General features: G+C 41.0%; 1 long non-coding RNA gene across 1 annotated transcript; it reads right to left on the reverse strand.

The window, feature by feature from the left end:
* Nucleotides 1-374: 374 nt before the first annotated feature.
* Nucleotides 375-2,664, reverse strand: LOC130161413 (uncharacterized). The gene is made up of 4 exons (XR_008826145.1): nt 2,339-2,664; nt 2,149-2,180; nt 1,603-1,719; nt 375-1,499 (listed from the first exon to the last, which is right to left on the reverse strand). It is a non-coding gene; the product is annotated as an uncharacterized LOC130161413 (long non-coding RNA).
* Nucleotides 2,665-13,002: the final 10,338 nt, after the last annotated feature.

The raw sequence follows: 13,002 nt of genomic DNA on the forward strand, positions 1-13,002 counted from the left end.
TTTTTAGCCACAAGCTGAACAAACAGTGAAAAGCTTTTGTTGGGTTTGAGCTCTACTTCATGAGCTGGACACCAAATATGTTGGATTTTGGTTGCTATCAATTTATCATAAATTAAGAAAAATATTAATGTTAAATAATAACTTTAAAATTAATTAAAGTCCTCGGGGCACCAGCCTAAACTAATAGGCAAAATAGCCAATATGGTTTTAGTCTCAATTTATTACCATTAATATGCCACTCTGATTAACAATTAGTTTACTAACTATAACCAAATTACCATAACAGTAAGTTAAAGTTGAAGGATTGGAATTCTACAAAGTAAAGGTTGGCAATATTCACGCTTGTGCAACATTAAACACACCAGTAGTTATACTTAAAGGCATTTATTTACAATGGAGCAGAGTAAAACACAATGACTTATCTAGTATATACAGGTGTGTGTGTCTGTGGGGACACAAACAAAGGCAAGATGGCCGATTAAAAGCGGTCACTGTGACCACATGACCTGAACAAAGAAGACTACACAAGATGGCGGTAAACAAAGAAACTACTCAAATGGCCGCTGAGACCACCTGGTGTGTGTGTGTGTGTGTGTGTGTGTGGGAGGGAAGGTGTGAGTTTCTTTGTTAGCCTAGCTCATGTAATCTAAAAAGGTACCAGGTTAGAGGGAGGAGGTTAGCAGGTTCTAGAACTGAGACATACTACTATCTGTGTGAACATACGAGTACCCAATTAACTGTATGACTGACCACAACCTAAGCAAACATTACAACAACAAGACACCAACCAACAAGTAAATTAACAAAGTTAAGACTTCTGCAGCTTAGCTATGCTGTGCTGGGAAAGGTTAGGCCCAGTCAGTTAACGTTACCCAGTCCTTGGAACAAACAGAGGTCCTTTCCAGTGTTGTTGTAAAGTCCAGTGAGTTGGGAGGCTTCCTGGTGGAGTAAAGTCCTGTCTGGCTGTGTTGCTTTGCTGTTATCTCCTTTGTTCTCCTCACAGAGTTAGCTGTTCCTTGCTAACTCTGCTATGACTCCTGTAGCTTGTAAAATCAGCTGGCCTTGTGTCGTAGCTGGTGATTCTGAAGAGAATCTGGTTCACTCAGTTAATCCGAAGCAGGTCGCTGCTGTTGAGGAGAAGAGTGTTTGCAGGCTGCTGTGAGCAGGCCGGCGAGAAAGCTGGTTTCTGAGGTAGCAGAGCTGACCTGGGCTGGGGCCTTGTTGCCATTTGAAGAGCAGGAGCTGCTCTCCAAAGCAAACCAAGAAGGAAGAAAGAGAGAGAGATCTGGTTTTGTTTGGTGACACCCTTGGGGATCAAATGTCACACGCTGACCCACACTGGCTGGCCAGTGGGGTCCGTGGGAGGGAAGGGTCGTCCCCAGGTGTGAACAATGAGCAACTGTGGGGTGTGAGTTCCTTTGTCCACTGGAGGCAAAGAAACATCTGGTCTCTTGAATGATGAGTCCCAACACTTTATATCCTCTAACTACTGTATCTATCTAAAAAAATAAAAATAAAGAAGAGGGCAAACAAACAAAACAAATAAGGTTTAGTCTTAGCTAGTGAAGGTTTTTAAACTGAAGTATGTACTGTAGTTCGTACCTGGAGTTGCATGTAGAATATGTGAGTGTTCCTAAATTCACAGCCTTCTCTCTGCAGTCAGCAACCTCTGGATCCTGTGGACCACATCTCACCATCCATTCCTGAAAAAGGTCTACTCTGGAAATGGAAAGGAAAGCTCTGCTGAGTTTGAGTCTTTTGCCCTGCCCCTAACCCTGCTCTGGCCTCCTAGACAGGAAACATAAAACAGAACAGTCTCCTTCATAAACTAGCAGAATTTCTTAGGCCCACTAAAGAGCCTGTTTTCAGATCCCTAACACTATTAGCACACATCAGTGAGGTTTCAGCTACAACTATTTCTGGAGTAGATAGTTTGGAAAGATTATATCCACGCTGCGAGTTTAGCAACATCAGCGTATGAATTACAAATAATTTAAACTGAGTTCTTATTGGCTAAAGTACTAAAAAAAAAAAAAAAAAACTAACTAAACTAAAACTGCTCTTCAACATAGACATCAAGATAGTTTCTTTATGTCCACTATATCATTTTTAAGGTTTAGAAGTTTAAAGGTTTAGAAATAGCCTTACCTGATCCAAGGGGAGATGGTGTCAATAAACAACTGAAAAGAAGAAGCATACTGATTACACTAAACACGGCGAACATGATGGTTTAAATGAAGTTCTGGATTTTAATCCATATCTATGACAAAAAGGTATTTCCTCTTTATCTACAGGTAAATTGCCCTTATACAGGGAGAGATCAGTCACCATCCCTCACCATTGTTGGGAGCAGATGGGAGACAGTATACTGTAAACTGGGTTTTTTGTCCGACGAGATGTTGTGTGCCACCAGAACCTTTGAAAGCACACGCCTGTACAGATCATGTGAAGAGTCTGTCCTAGATTCCTGCAGCTGCTGAGAGCTTCAAAAAGGTCAGATCCTCCTTTTAGCCTTTAAAGTCAAGGAAAGTACAATATTAGTGATTTTACTGTATACAGTCAGTGGTTGATGCAGGTCCCAGTTTTGCCTCTGGCTGCAAAAACTTTAATAAAAAGTCTTTCCAAAGTATGCACAGCTGCAGAGAGAATATCTGTGCCCTGCTTTGTTTTTCAGATAAAAGATAACATTTTGCTTTTGTTCTCCATAATTCAACACAGCGTATCAAATGCCTTATCATCTCCTTTCAGTCCCTCCCAGTTATTTCCTTTTGAGTGTGAGTAAAATCCTGAGAATGACTCAAACCCACGGGACACTGGCTCCTTTCAAAATGCAACTGCAGCATCCTGAGAAATGTGAGAAAATGTCTTTTGTTTTCCACAATCAGAGCTATGCAGGCAAGGCCACAGTTCAATAAGCAATCAGAGCCAAAGAATTAATGTGAAGCCTCAGGGACAGATTCAAATATACAACGCAAAGTGAGTAAAAGCTGCTTCTTATTATAGAATAGGCATCTTACATAAAAGGTGTAGCAGATAACTTTTTGGAAGAGAAGGAGGCTGGAGACAACTGACAACTGCAGTGCTAATAGCCTCTGCAGTTATCTGGTACAATCGACCTGAGACATGTGGGAGTCTGTACTGACTGGTTAATATTTCTCACAGTAGCTGTGATTAACTGACAGTAACTCCGGTTGCTCACTCACTTTGAGGACTACGGGTCATGTCCTTCACAAATTCATTCAAAAAAAATAAAAAATAAAATAAAATAAATAAAATATCTGTAGGTGAACAAACATGCAGAGAAACATTCAGTCAGTGAGATGCTGATTCAAGTGACTGACACACAGGAAGAACAACTAAATATGAATAGCATTAAAAGATGTGGATTACAGCAATAAATATGAACAACAATGGCATAAACGGAAAAAGTTCAGTGACACACACAGTAAGCACTGATTATCAGCAAACACAGAGCAGCCAGCTCATGAAAACCAGCTTGAAAATCCTTGCCATTTGTCTTCATTTATTTTCCTTCATCAGTATTTCTGTCTTTATGTTAAGAGATGACAGGAAACTCACAAGTCCAGGAGAACCAGACCAGGAGCTGGTTCATCAAGATAAACAGCTGGTGGAGCTAATTCTCCAGTCCGTGCCATTAAACGGCTACAGAAGGCTCCAATGGTAGAAAAAACAAAGTACAACTTTTAATGAAAATAACAGTTGGCTGCAGGCTTCCAGTTCTCCTCTGATGTAATAAAACAGCCTTAGCACAGGATAATCTGTCTGTTGATGGATTGATAACCAGAGAAAATGGAAGAAACCACCATGATGAAGGACACTCAGACTGACAGTAGAATATATCGGTCATAGATATACACCAAACAGACAATGCTACTGTCCAGCGATCCAGTGTTAACAACTGACAGTCTTTGGGGTTATTGAGGCACCTTCTCCCATCACTGATACTCACTTAACATGTCAGGAACACCTGACAGCAATATCCCTTCAATCAAACAACAATCTCTCATGGACAGAGTTGGGGCAGGGAGCAGGAAAATCGGAACCAGGTGAGCAGTCAGGGGGGCGGACAAACCAGGAAGGAGCAGGCAGGCGGGTAATCAGAGCCAAACGCAGAATTAGGAAACAAGCAGGGAAGTACTCACAAGTCGAACCCATGAAGAAAGCCGGGTTGACGAAGCAGGAGTCTCTGACGGTGAGAATCCCACAGGTAAGACAGGTGAGAAATTCACGTGGCAACGTCTGAGCTGGGGAACGCCAAACAGCCACAGGGACAGGCAGATGGGAACCATGAAGGGCACAGACGGAGCTCGTGGTCAGGGACAGAAGGCTGAGGCATTTACCAGGGCAGAGACGAGGCAGGATGGTCAGAAACAAGTGGGGTCAATACCAGGAAGTCAGTCTGGTGATGAACGCTGGAAAGTCTTGTATGAATATGGAGAACAATCTGGCAATGAGTGAGTGGAACAAGGCTGCTTAAATACTGGCTTAATTGGAGATGGAATGCAGCTGGGAGCAACAAGTGGGGACAGTGAGGCTGATGAGGAGGTGTGGAAGAGTGGAGAGTGAGACAGAGGCGGGGTGAGTGGAAAAACACCAGAGAGATCAGGTAGGCGCAGAGGTGGATTGTGACAGTAGCTCCCCGTCTGCCAGTCTCCAGCCCACACCGGCCACCAACCTCCTCTTCCCTTGTTCGTTACATTAAAACCACTTTTCATTTTTAGCTTTGTACCTCTGTCTCTGCTTTCGGTTCCAAAACTGACAAAATCCAAAACTGTCATATGCAGTTTACAGTGATAACAACAGCCTCCACATTGAGTCTTATTTCGTTAACCAGCAACAGCATAAATCTGACGTTAAATGATGAGACACCTTTGTCTCTTTACATAAAAAATCTAAGCACTCCATTAGATAAAATACTTTGGTTAACAGATTCTCATTGCTTCACTTAATTTTTCTATTTTGTTGTAAGGAATAAAGAATTTTCAGGTGCTGTAATAACTTCTGTACATTTCCTCCTCTATCTCGTTCACTGTTCTTCCTGTACAGTCTTCCTCGTCTCCTTTCCCTCCACTCTCCATACAGGGATTAAGGCAAAAAAAAAATCTTTTCAAGTCAAATTCCCTATTTATAACTTGTAAAACAAGTTGCAGAGGCTGCCCACATTAGCCCCCAAAACTGCTAAACAAACACAATATCATAAATATGTTATATCAACAATGATGCCCTATACTTGTAGATAGCATGGTAGCTTACATACAAGTAGAGAAGATAGATAGATAGATAGATAGATAGATAGATAGATAGATAGATACTTTATTTATCCCCTAGGGGAAATGCATGTGTCCATTAGCTCATTGTTAATAATAATAATAATAATAATAATAATAATAATAATAATAATAATAATAATAATAATAACTAGAAAATTCCAGGGAAATTTTGAGTGCCACGGGGGCTACTGCCGGGATGAGTACATGATTTATTTCCAGTGTTCAAAAGTCACCCTGATCATATTCTGGTTTTGAGAAATGTCTTGATATAAAAGACTCTGATATAAAACAATTTCACATCCCTCCATCATGTATTATGTGGGAAATATCTCATATTCTGTCTTGTTTTTTTTAATAAAACAAGAGGCAACATGTCTTCAAACTGGCATTTAAAGGGTTAAAATCCTGAAAACTAATAAACATTTGGTAGGTTTGAACAGAACTGAAGTGGTTTAAGAGATGTATGCAAAAAAAAGCAGAAAAAAATATTGATATATGATGATTTTATAGCATTTTCTTTGTGTGTCCTTTTTTGGACGCGAGGAACCCCAGAGGGTACAAAATGTGTTACCAGTGTATAATAGACCTGTAACAGTAACTGACATTAGATTTTAAAAATATGTCAAAAAAAGAAACTTTCTTGCAGAAATCCATACCTTCAGCTGTAACACAGCCAAAATGATCAGCAAATCAAAAAAGAAAAGTGAAGAAAATGTCCAAAAAAGGACCGAGGGACCCCTGAGGGTTAATAAATCCCATGAACTGCTATTTAAATTACCACTATTATGTTTTTTTCTGTGCTAAATTTAACATTACTGGGGAGGAGAGCAACGCAACTAGAAGTGACAGCGAGAGAGGGCTAGTAGCTTCTCCGCTCCTCTGTCTCAGCGGAGACCGTCACAACTTCATTCACTCTTTTAACAAAACAAAAAAAAAAGCTACGAAGGAAGCAGTAAATGGACTTACATATTTAAGACCTAACTAAATGTAATTTAAGACCTAACATGCGGCTAATGTAAAGCTAGCAGAGCTTGGAGAGTTGGTTATCTGGTTGCTAGGCGCACGCACACAGGTCAGGAGCTGCCGTTGCCATGGCAATGTGAAAACCTGCCCAGAATTTGGCTTCTACATGGCTTCAAACAACTGCAAATTATGAGAAAACCATTACTTCTTTTCAAAAACTGAAAAGACCGTGCCAGGCACTGAAGCCAGAAGTTTCTACAGTCTCTATTTTATTCAGATATTCCTTAAAATGAGTGAGGAAGCTCAGTGCGAAGACAGAGAGAGATTCTTTTGAAAAAAAAAGACAATTACATTAGGTGTCAATGAGAGTGAGACAGGTATTGCTGCCGGACTCGGCACCCCCGTTTAAATTTTGTGCAGACCCTACCTGTCAAAGTTACATTTTATGAATCCCAACAACTATGTCTACATTTTCAGAAAGAATTATTTGTCTCCTTTTTACGGTTTGGCCGCGAGCTCGAGTTAAAAATAAAAATAAAGGTTATTTTTTACTGCTTCACGCACTCTAGCCAACTGACGCTTTCACTCTAACTTTGAAGAAAAAGTGATTTGCACTCCTCCTTTGAGTGCTCACAGTTTGAAAAGTTTACATGTTATGTAAAAACAGTTCCTGTCTTTTTGAGAGAGCAGAAGTTTTCCTCCGTTTTATAGTTTGAATCAAATTTCTACACGCAGGTATGAGAGAGCTGGGTGACTCAGAAAAAAGGTGCAATTTTGTAGAAAAAAGGTGGGTTTCTAAAGAAAATTCCAATGCATTTCTAATGCATTATTTATTCCCAGTTTTTTGGGAATAACTTTGGGAAAAATTGGAATTTTAACACCAAAAGTCATAGCACCCCTTTCGGGATCAAGACGCACGTTTTGATGTATATATTACCGGGGTTTTCTCAAAGCTGCGGGACGAGTTACGCGCCGAAATTTGGCGGAAGAATAATAAACCCGAAACAGAATATTAATAGATGCCTCGGAGCTGAGCACCCGTGGCACTAATTAGTCCACTTGCTTTGGCTGAGGTGTTGTATAGCCTGATGGCAGTAGGAACAAAGGATCTCCTGAACCTCTCTGTTCTGCAGCGAAGTGAAATTAGGTTTTTTCTGCACCTGTAGCTACTTCTCTGTCGTGCCAGAATGTTGTGGAGAGGATGGTCGGTATTGTCCAAGATGGCCTCCATCTTACATTGCATGCGTCTCTCCACAACAGTCCTGAGTGAGTCCAGACTCTTGCCAATTACAGAACCAGCCTTTTTCACCAGCTTATCCAGTCTCTTTGTGTTCGTATCTGACATGCTGCTGCCCCAGCAGACTGCAGCATAAAAGAGTACACTGGCCACCACTGACTGATAAAACTTGTGCAGCATTTCACTGCAGACGTCAAAGGACCTGAGCTTCCTGAGGAAAAAGAGCCGGCTCTGCCCCTTCTGGTAGATGGCATCTGTGTTCAGGGACTTGTCCAGTTTACTGTCAAGGTGCACACCTAGGTATCTATAAGTGTGCACCACCTCAATGTTCTCCCCTTGAATGTTTACTGGCTGAAGGATGGGCCTAGACCTACGAAAGTCAATGACCATCTCCTTGGTCTTGGAGTTGCTCAGAAGGAGGCAGTTCTTGTTGTTCACTGAAGGCCATCATCAGATCCCTCTACTCATTAAAGTCAGGGTGAACAGGAACAGAGTAAGAACAGTCCCCTATGGAGCCCCAGTGCTGCTCATCACTGTCCCTGAGACACAGTTACCCAGCCTGACGTACTGTGGTCGTCTTGTCAGGTAATCCACAATCCAGGATGTGAAGCAGGTATCCACCCCAATCCCTTTTAGCTTGTCTTTAAAAATGGGGGGTTGGATGGTGTTAAATGCACTTGAGAAATCAAAGAACATAATCCTCATCTAACCACCTGGCTCATCCAAGTAAGAATGGGCCCGGTGGAGCATGTAAAGGACGGCCTCATCCACTCCAATATGTTCTTTGTAGCTGAACTATAAGGGAGACAAGTGCATGTTCAATCTGTGGCCTCAGAAGGTGGAGAAGCAGCTGCTCCAGGGTCTTCATGATGTGTGATGTGAGGGCCACTGGTCTGTAGTCATTTATCTCAGCCAATCGTCATACTTTAGATACCGGAACAAGACATGATGTCCACAGGACCGGGACCCTCCATGCCTAAGTTAAAGATCCTCTGGAGAGGCTCGGCCAGCTGGGCTGCACAGTCCTTTAACAGCCTTGGACACACACCATCCGGGCCTGTTGTTTTTCCAGGACATAGCCTCTTGAGCTCCGTCCTCACCTCCTCCGCTGTAAAGGACAGGAGACTTGTTCTTCTCTTTATAGCCAGTGACAGTACTCATTCCCTTCCACACCTCTCTGGTGTTGTTGTGCTGCAGCTTCCTCTTTACTTTCTTTTTGTAGTCCTACTTCGCCTGCTTTAATCTCTTCTTCAGAGTTTCTCCCTGTTTCCATCCCTGAAGGCCTCCCCTTTCTGGTTGAGGAGGGTCTTAATATTACTGGTGAGCCAAGGTTTGTTGTTTGGAAAGCAGTGTACAGTCCTTGCTGGTATTACAGTGTCCACACAGAAGTTAATATAGTCTGTGGTACATTCAACCATTTTATCAAGGTAAGGGTCCTTGCTTTTATAATTTTCCTGTGACTCCAACAGGACATTCTGATCTGTGCACTCAACACAGTCTTTTAGACACTCACTGGCATCCGGGGTCCAGTTCCTGAATGAGCAGGTGGTTGCAGCCTGCCTCAGTACACAGGGCTTGTAGGAAGGCTGAAGAAAAACAAGATTATGATCTGATCTGCCAAGTGGTGGTAGAGCTGAAGCAGTGTAGGCCTCCTTGACATTTTCATACAACAGATCAAGTGTCTTATTTTCCCTTGTGGGACAGTCAACATATTGAGTAAAGCCAGTCAGGTGAGAGGTGAGAGTTACATGGTTAAAATCCCCCAATATTGCAATGAATGCATCAGGGTGCTGGGTCTGTCCTCTTGCAACAGTCTCGTGGATGACGTCACACACGACTGCAAGCTCAGCTTGTGGTTGAATGTAAACAACAATGGCGACGATGTGTGAGAACTCCCTCAGTACAGCCAGGTAAATTCACACAACGGTCGGGAGTGTTGTCGTTTAACCAGGTCTCTGGGAAACACATGAGACTACACTCACGATATGATCACTGGTTCTTCACAAGTGCCTCCAGTTCATCACACTTGTTAGCCAGGGAGTTGACATTTCCCATGAGGATCGATGGTAGAAAAGGCTTATATCTCCATCTCCTAGCCTTTAGCTTAGCCCTGGCTCTGTATCCACAGAACGGCTTCTTCAGTTCAGCCGGTATGGGATGTTTAACTCCATATCTGGTAAACTTTAAAGCCAGGAGTTCCTCCTTTGTGTACATTATTTTGTCCATCGTCAGACGAAGCAATGACGTAGAATAAAAAACATCAATTGACAAAAAAAGATATTAATATACAAATATATTGCAAAAAAACTACGAGCTATGTTGACAGTACATGACAGGCCCCCAAAAACGGGACTGTCCGCTGAAAACTGAGGAAGGGATGCTGACATCGTCACAAAGGCAGGATCAGAAAATAAGGTTATTGCCAGGTAGGTTTTTACTTACAAGATATTTGGCTTGGTGTTTGGTGCAGTATCCAATTAATGCATTTATAGTAAATAACAATAAAAATATAATATACTGTAACATTCAAAAAGGTAAATATGCATAGATACACATATTAAAAAAATTAAACAATAAAAAAACTATGTACAAAAGTGTTCACAAAACTCCTGCTGAGCGGGATGTGTGAAAGCTCACAGTATAGACAATATTTGTTCTGTGCAGGAGTTATACTCCAAGGTGTTACTGTAATGTGGTTGTTGATGATTGATGAGGCCAGATGCGGAAGAAGAAGCAGTTGCTGGTCCATCACTGGGGATGACTGGACTGGAATTCTGGTCATGATACAGACAAACATGTGATAGGACAATTTGTTTACATCATACAAGTTCTTTATATTCAAACATATTAGGTATGTTGTGTGAGTATAATAAATAGTAAGGATAGATATGAATATGCTAAAATGAAGTATTAGGCAGTGGACCCTTAACTGGATGGTCCTGGATCAAACAGTCTCTTTGTCTTACCTGTAAAAGAAAAGTTACTGATGCATCTAGCTGGACAACAGCCACATGACCTGGTTAAATTCTACTAAATCGCTAAAATGTCTGTTGACATCATCAATCATACATTTATGCCACTTGAAGTGTTTGTCAGTATGGTTTGTCATTTGCACTAATGATACTTTTCGCTACAGACCAACATTAGATGTTACTCACCAGTCTAAAAGAAAAGATGCGGGCTCGGCATCAAACCGCGTCTCTTTACCCGTAGCTGTCTCCAGCGGTGGGAGGCCACACCAGGACTCACCCGTGTTTTGCGTCTTTGCCGTTGAACGTGGTTTCTTGTCGGAGCGGTCTTTCAGGATGGAGATAAAGATCGCACTCTTCGGCCATCCCTGCGTCTCTGTTATGCTGGTCAGCAGCTTCTTTTTTTTTTAGTCAGAGCTGTAGCGTAACTTCAAGCTCTGAAGGAAGCTCTTCTTTGTGGGATTGAGGGCAGACTAGACGCTACACTGATTCAAACAGCATCTAGTGTCATAAAGTGGTATTACAACAAGGCCTGGGACGCAGGTAGTTGTTAGCATGCTCATTTCAGTAGATACAGTATCTCTGAAATACAATAGTTAGAGTTAATTTTTTTAACCTTTTAAACTAAAATTCTGGCTAGATCTGGCCAATTCTTACACACTGTACCTTTAAGTTAGAGCAGACCAACACACTACTGAAACCAACCCTTACACTTTTGTTCTCGTTGTTACAACCTGTAGATGTTTAGGAACGAGGGAAGCAACATTTAGATGATGGTATCAGGCAAGTACTGCTGTTTATTATTTAGCACAGCAACACATTATTTTGTGTTGTGTACAACCACAACACAAATGAATCCCGCTTCCTAACCCGACGAATCCCTACTACTATACAAGAACACAACGAAAATAAAACCCTATCCCCAGTCTTACCTGTCAAACAAAAATACAGTCTAGCAGCTACCCATAACCTAATGTTGCTACACTGAAAACATTAGACAGGAAAGAAAACACGATAACCTAAAGTAATCTAAAGCCTATAGCCTCCTGCACACCCACCCAAATCTCGACAGAGCTGCTGTACCATCAGCTACTGTGACTGGATCAACTGCTTGCAGTTGTTCAATTGCATCAATAATCAATCTTTTTTTATCCTATGATAAAGTGTCTGTGCTTTTTATCCACTTATAAGGTTTAAACAGTTAAAAAAAAACATACTTAAACTTAGCAGATATCCTCTTATTTGACAGAGCTCTTAGATTTAATTCAATATTGCTCTTCTTCATTGTGCACATAAATATTCCTCTAAATTAAAAACGTGGTGAAACAGAATGTAGGTGATGCACATAGTAAGTCAGCCCCAAGTATAAAATGATGGATATTATTATGCTTCAACACACCATGAAAATCTATTTTTATTTCATTATTGTGTATGTATTGTGTGTCACTATATTATTATTTTTTAACTTTTTTTTATGTTATAGGTTATAGACAAAAGGTCCAATTCTCAGTATTTTACAAATTGTACTTCAAATGTAAATGTACAGTAAATTACAGTGTTACTTTTACAGTGACAGTATTTCCCTAATAGTATACTGCTACATCACAGTAATCTGATGGTATATAGCTGTCATATCATTTACTGAGAGTAATGCAGCTGGAAGCCAGTCATATACTGTAAATTTAGTTACATATTTTACAGTTATTGCAAAATGAGTCATAAATCACTACTCAACAATGATAACTAACAACACACACACACGCGCTCATGCACACACGAAGAGACCCCTGTGAGAGATGGTGACCACTCTAAGCTGTAAATCCCCCTCGCCCACTGAATCCTGGGATTGGCTCCAGCTTCCTTTGACCCTGAGAAGGATAAGCAGATACAGAAAATGGATGGTTAAATTAAGAGAAGATAAACATAGCACACACACACACACACACACACACACACACACACGCATACATGCATACACAACTCCATCACAAAGAAGGCCTGAGGCATTTCTGGACTGAAAATGAAATATGAATTGATGCAATTTGGGCTTTGCTGTGTGTGTGTGTGTGTGTGTGTGTGTGTGTGTGTGTGTGTGTGTGTGTGTGTATTTGTCATGTCATCCTACAAAAAAATACAAATTGGTTCTAGTTTTTTATTTTCTCCAAATGCTGAAATGAAGATCTTATTGCATATACATTTGATCTCCTCTCTGCACATTTCATCAGCCTGGTGTTTGTTGTCATCAGCCCTCCATCTTATCCACATATGTCCCTCGTCTCTGGGAATATTTCCAAGAACACTTTTTTTAAAAGCTTTGGGAACCATGTAGATGCACAAACATGGTGTGATGGATGATAGAGAAATGGTTGCGAGTGCATCTGATTCAATTATTTATTTATCTTCTTTTTTTGTATGTTTCCTGTCATGTTGTATTTCACTACAATGAAAAGTCAGTGAGAGTCAATAATATTTCTCACCCTATTTTCCTGCGGTGTCTTTTTTTCTAGATGGAATTATTATTAAAGTCCTCTACCGGAATGTG

The sequence above is a fragment of the Seriola aureovittata genome, chromosome 20 (genome assembly GCF_021018895.1).
Source record: "Seriola aureovittata isolate HTS-2021-v1 ecotype China chromosome 20, ASM2101889v1, whole genome shotgun sequence".
NCBI lineage: Eukaryota > Metazoa > Chordata > Actinopteri > Carangiformes > Carangidae > Seriola > Seriola aureovittata.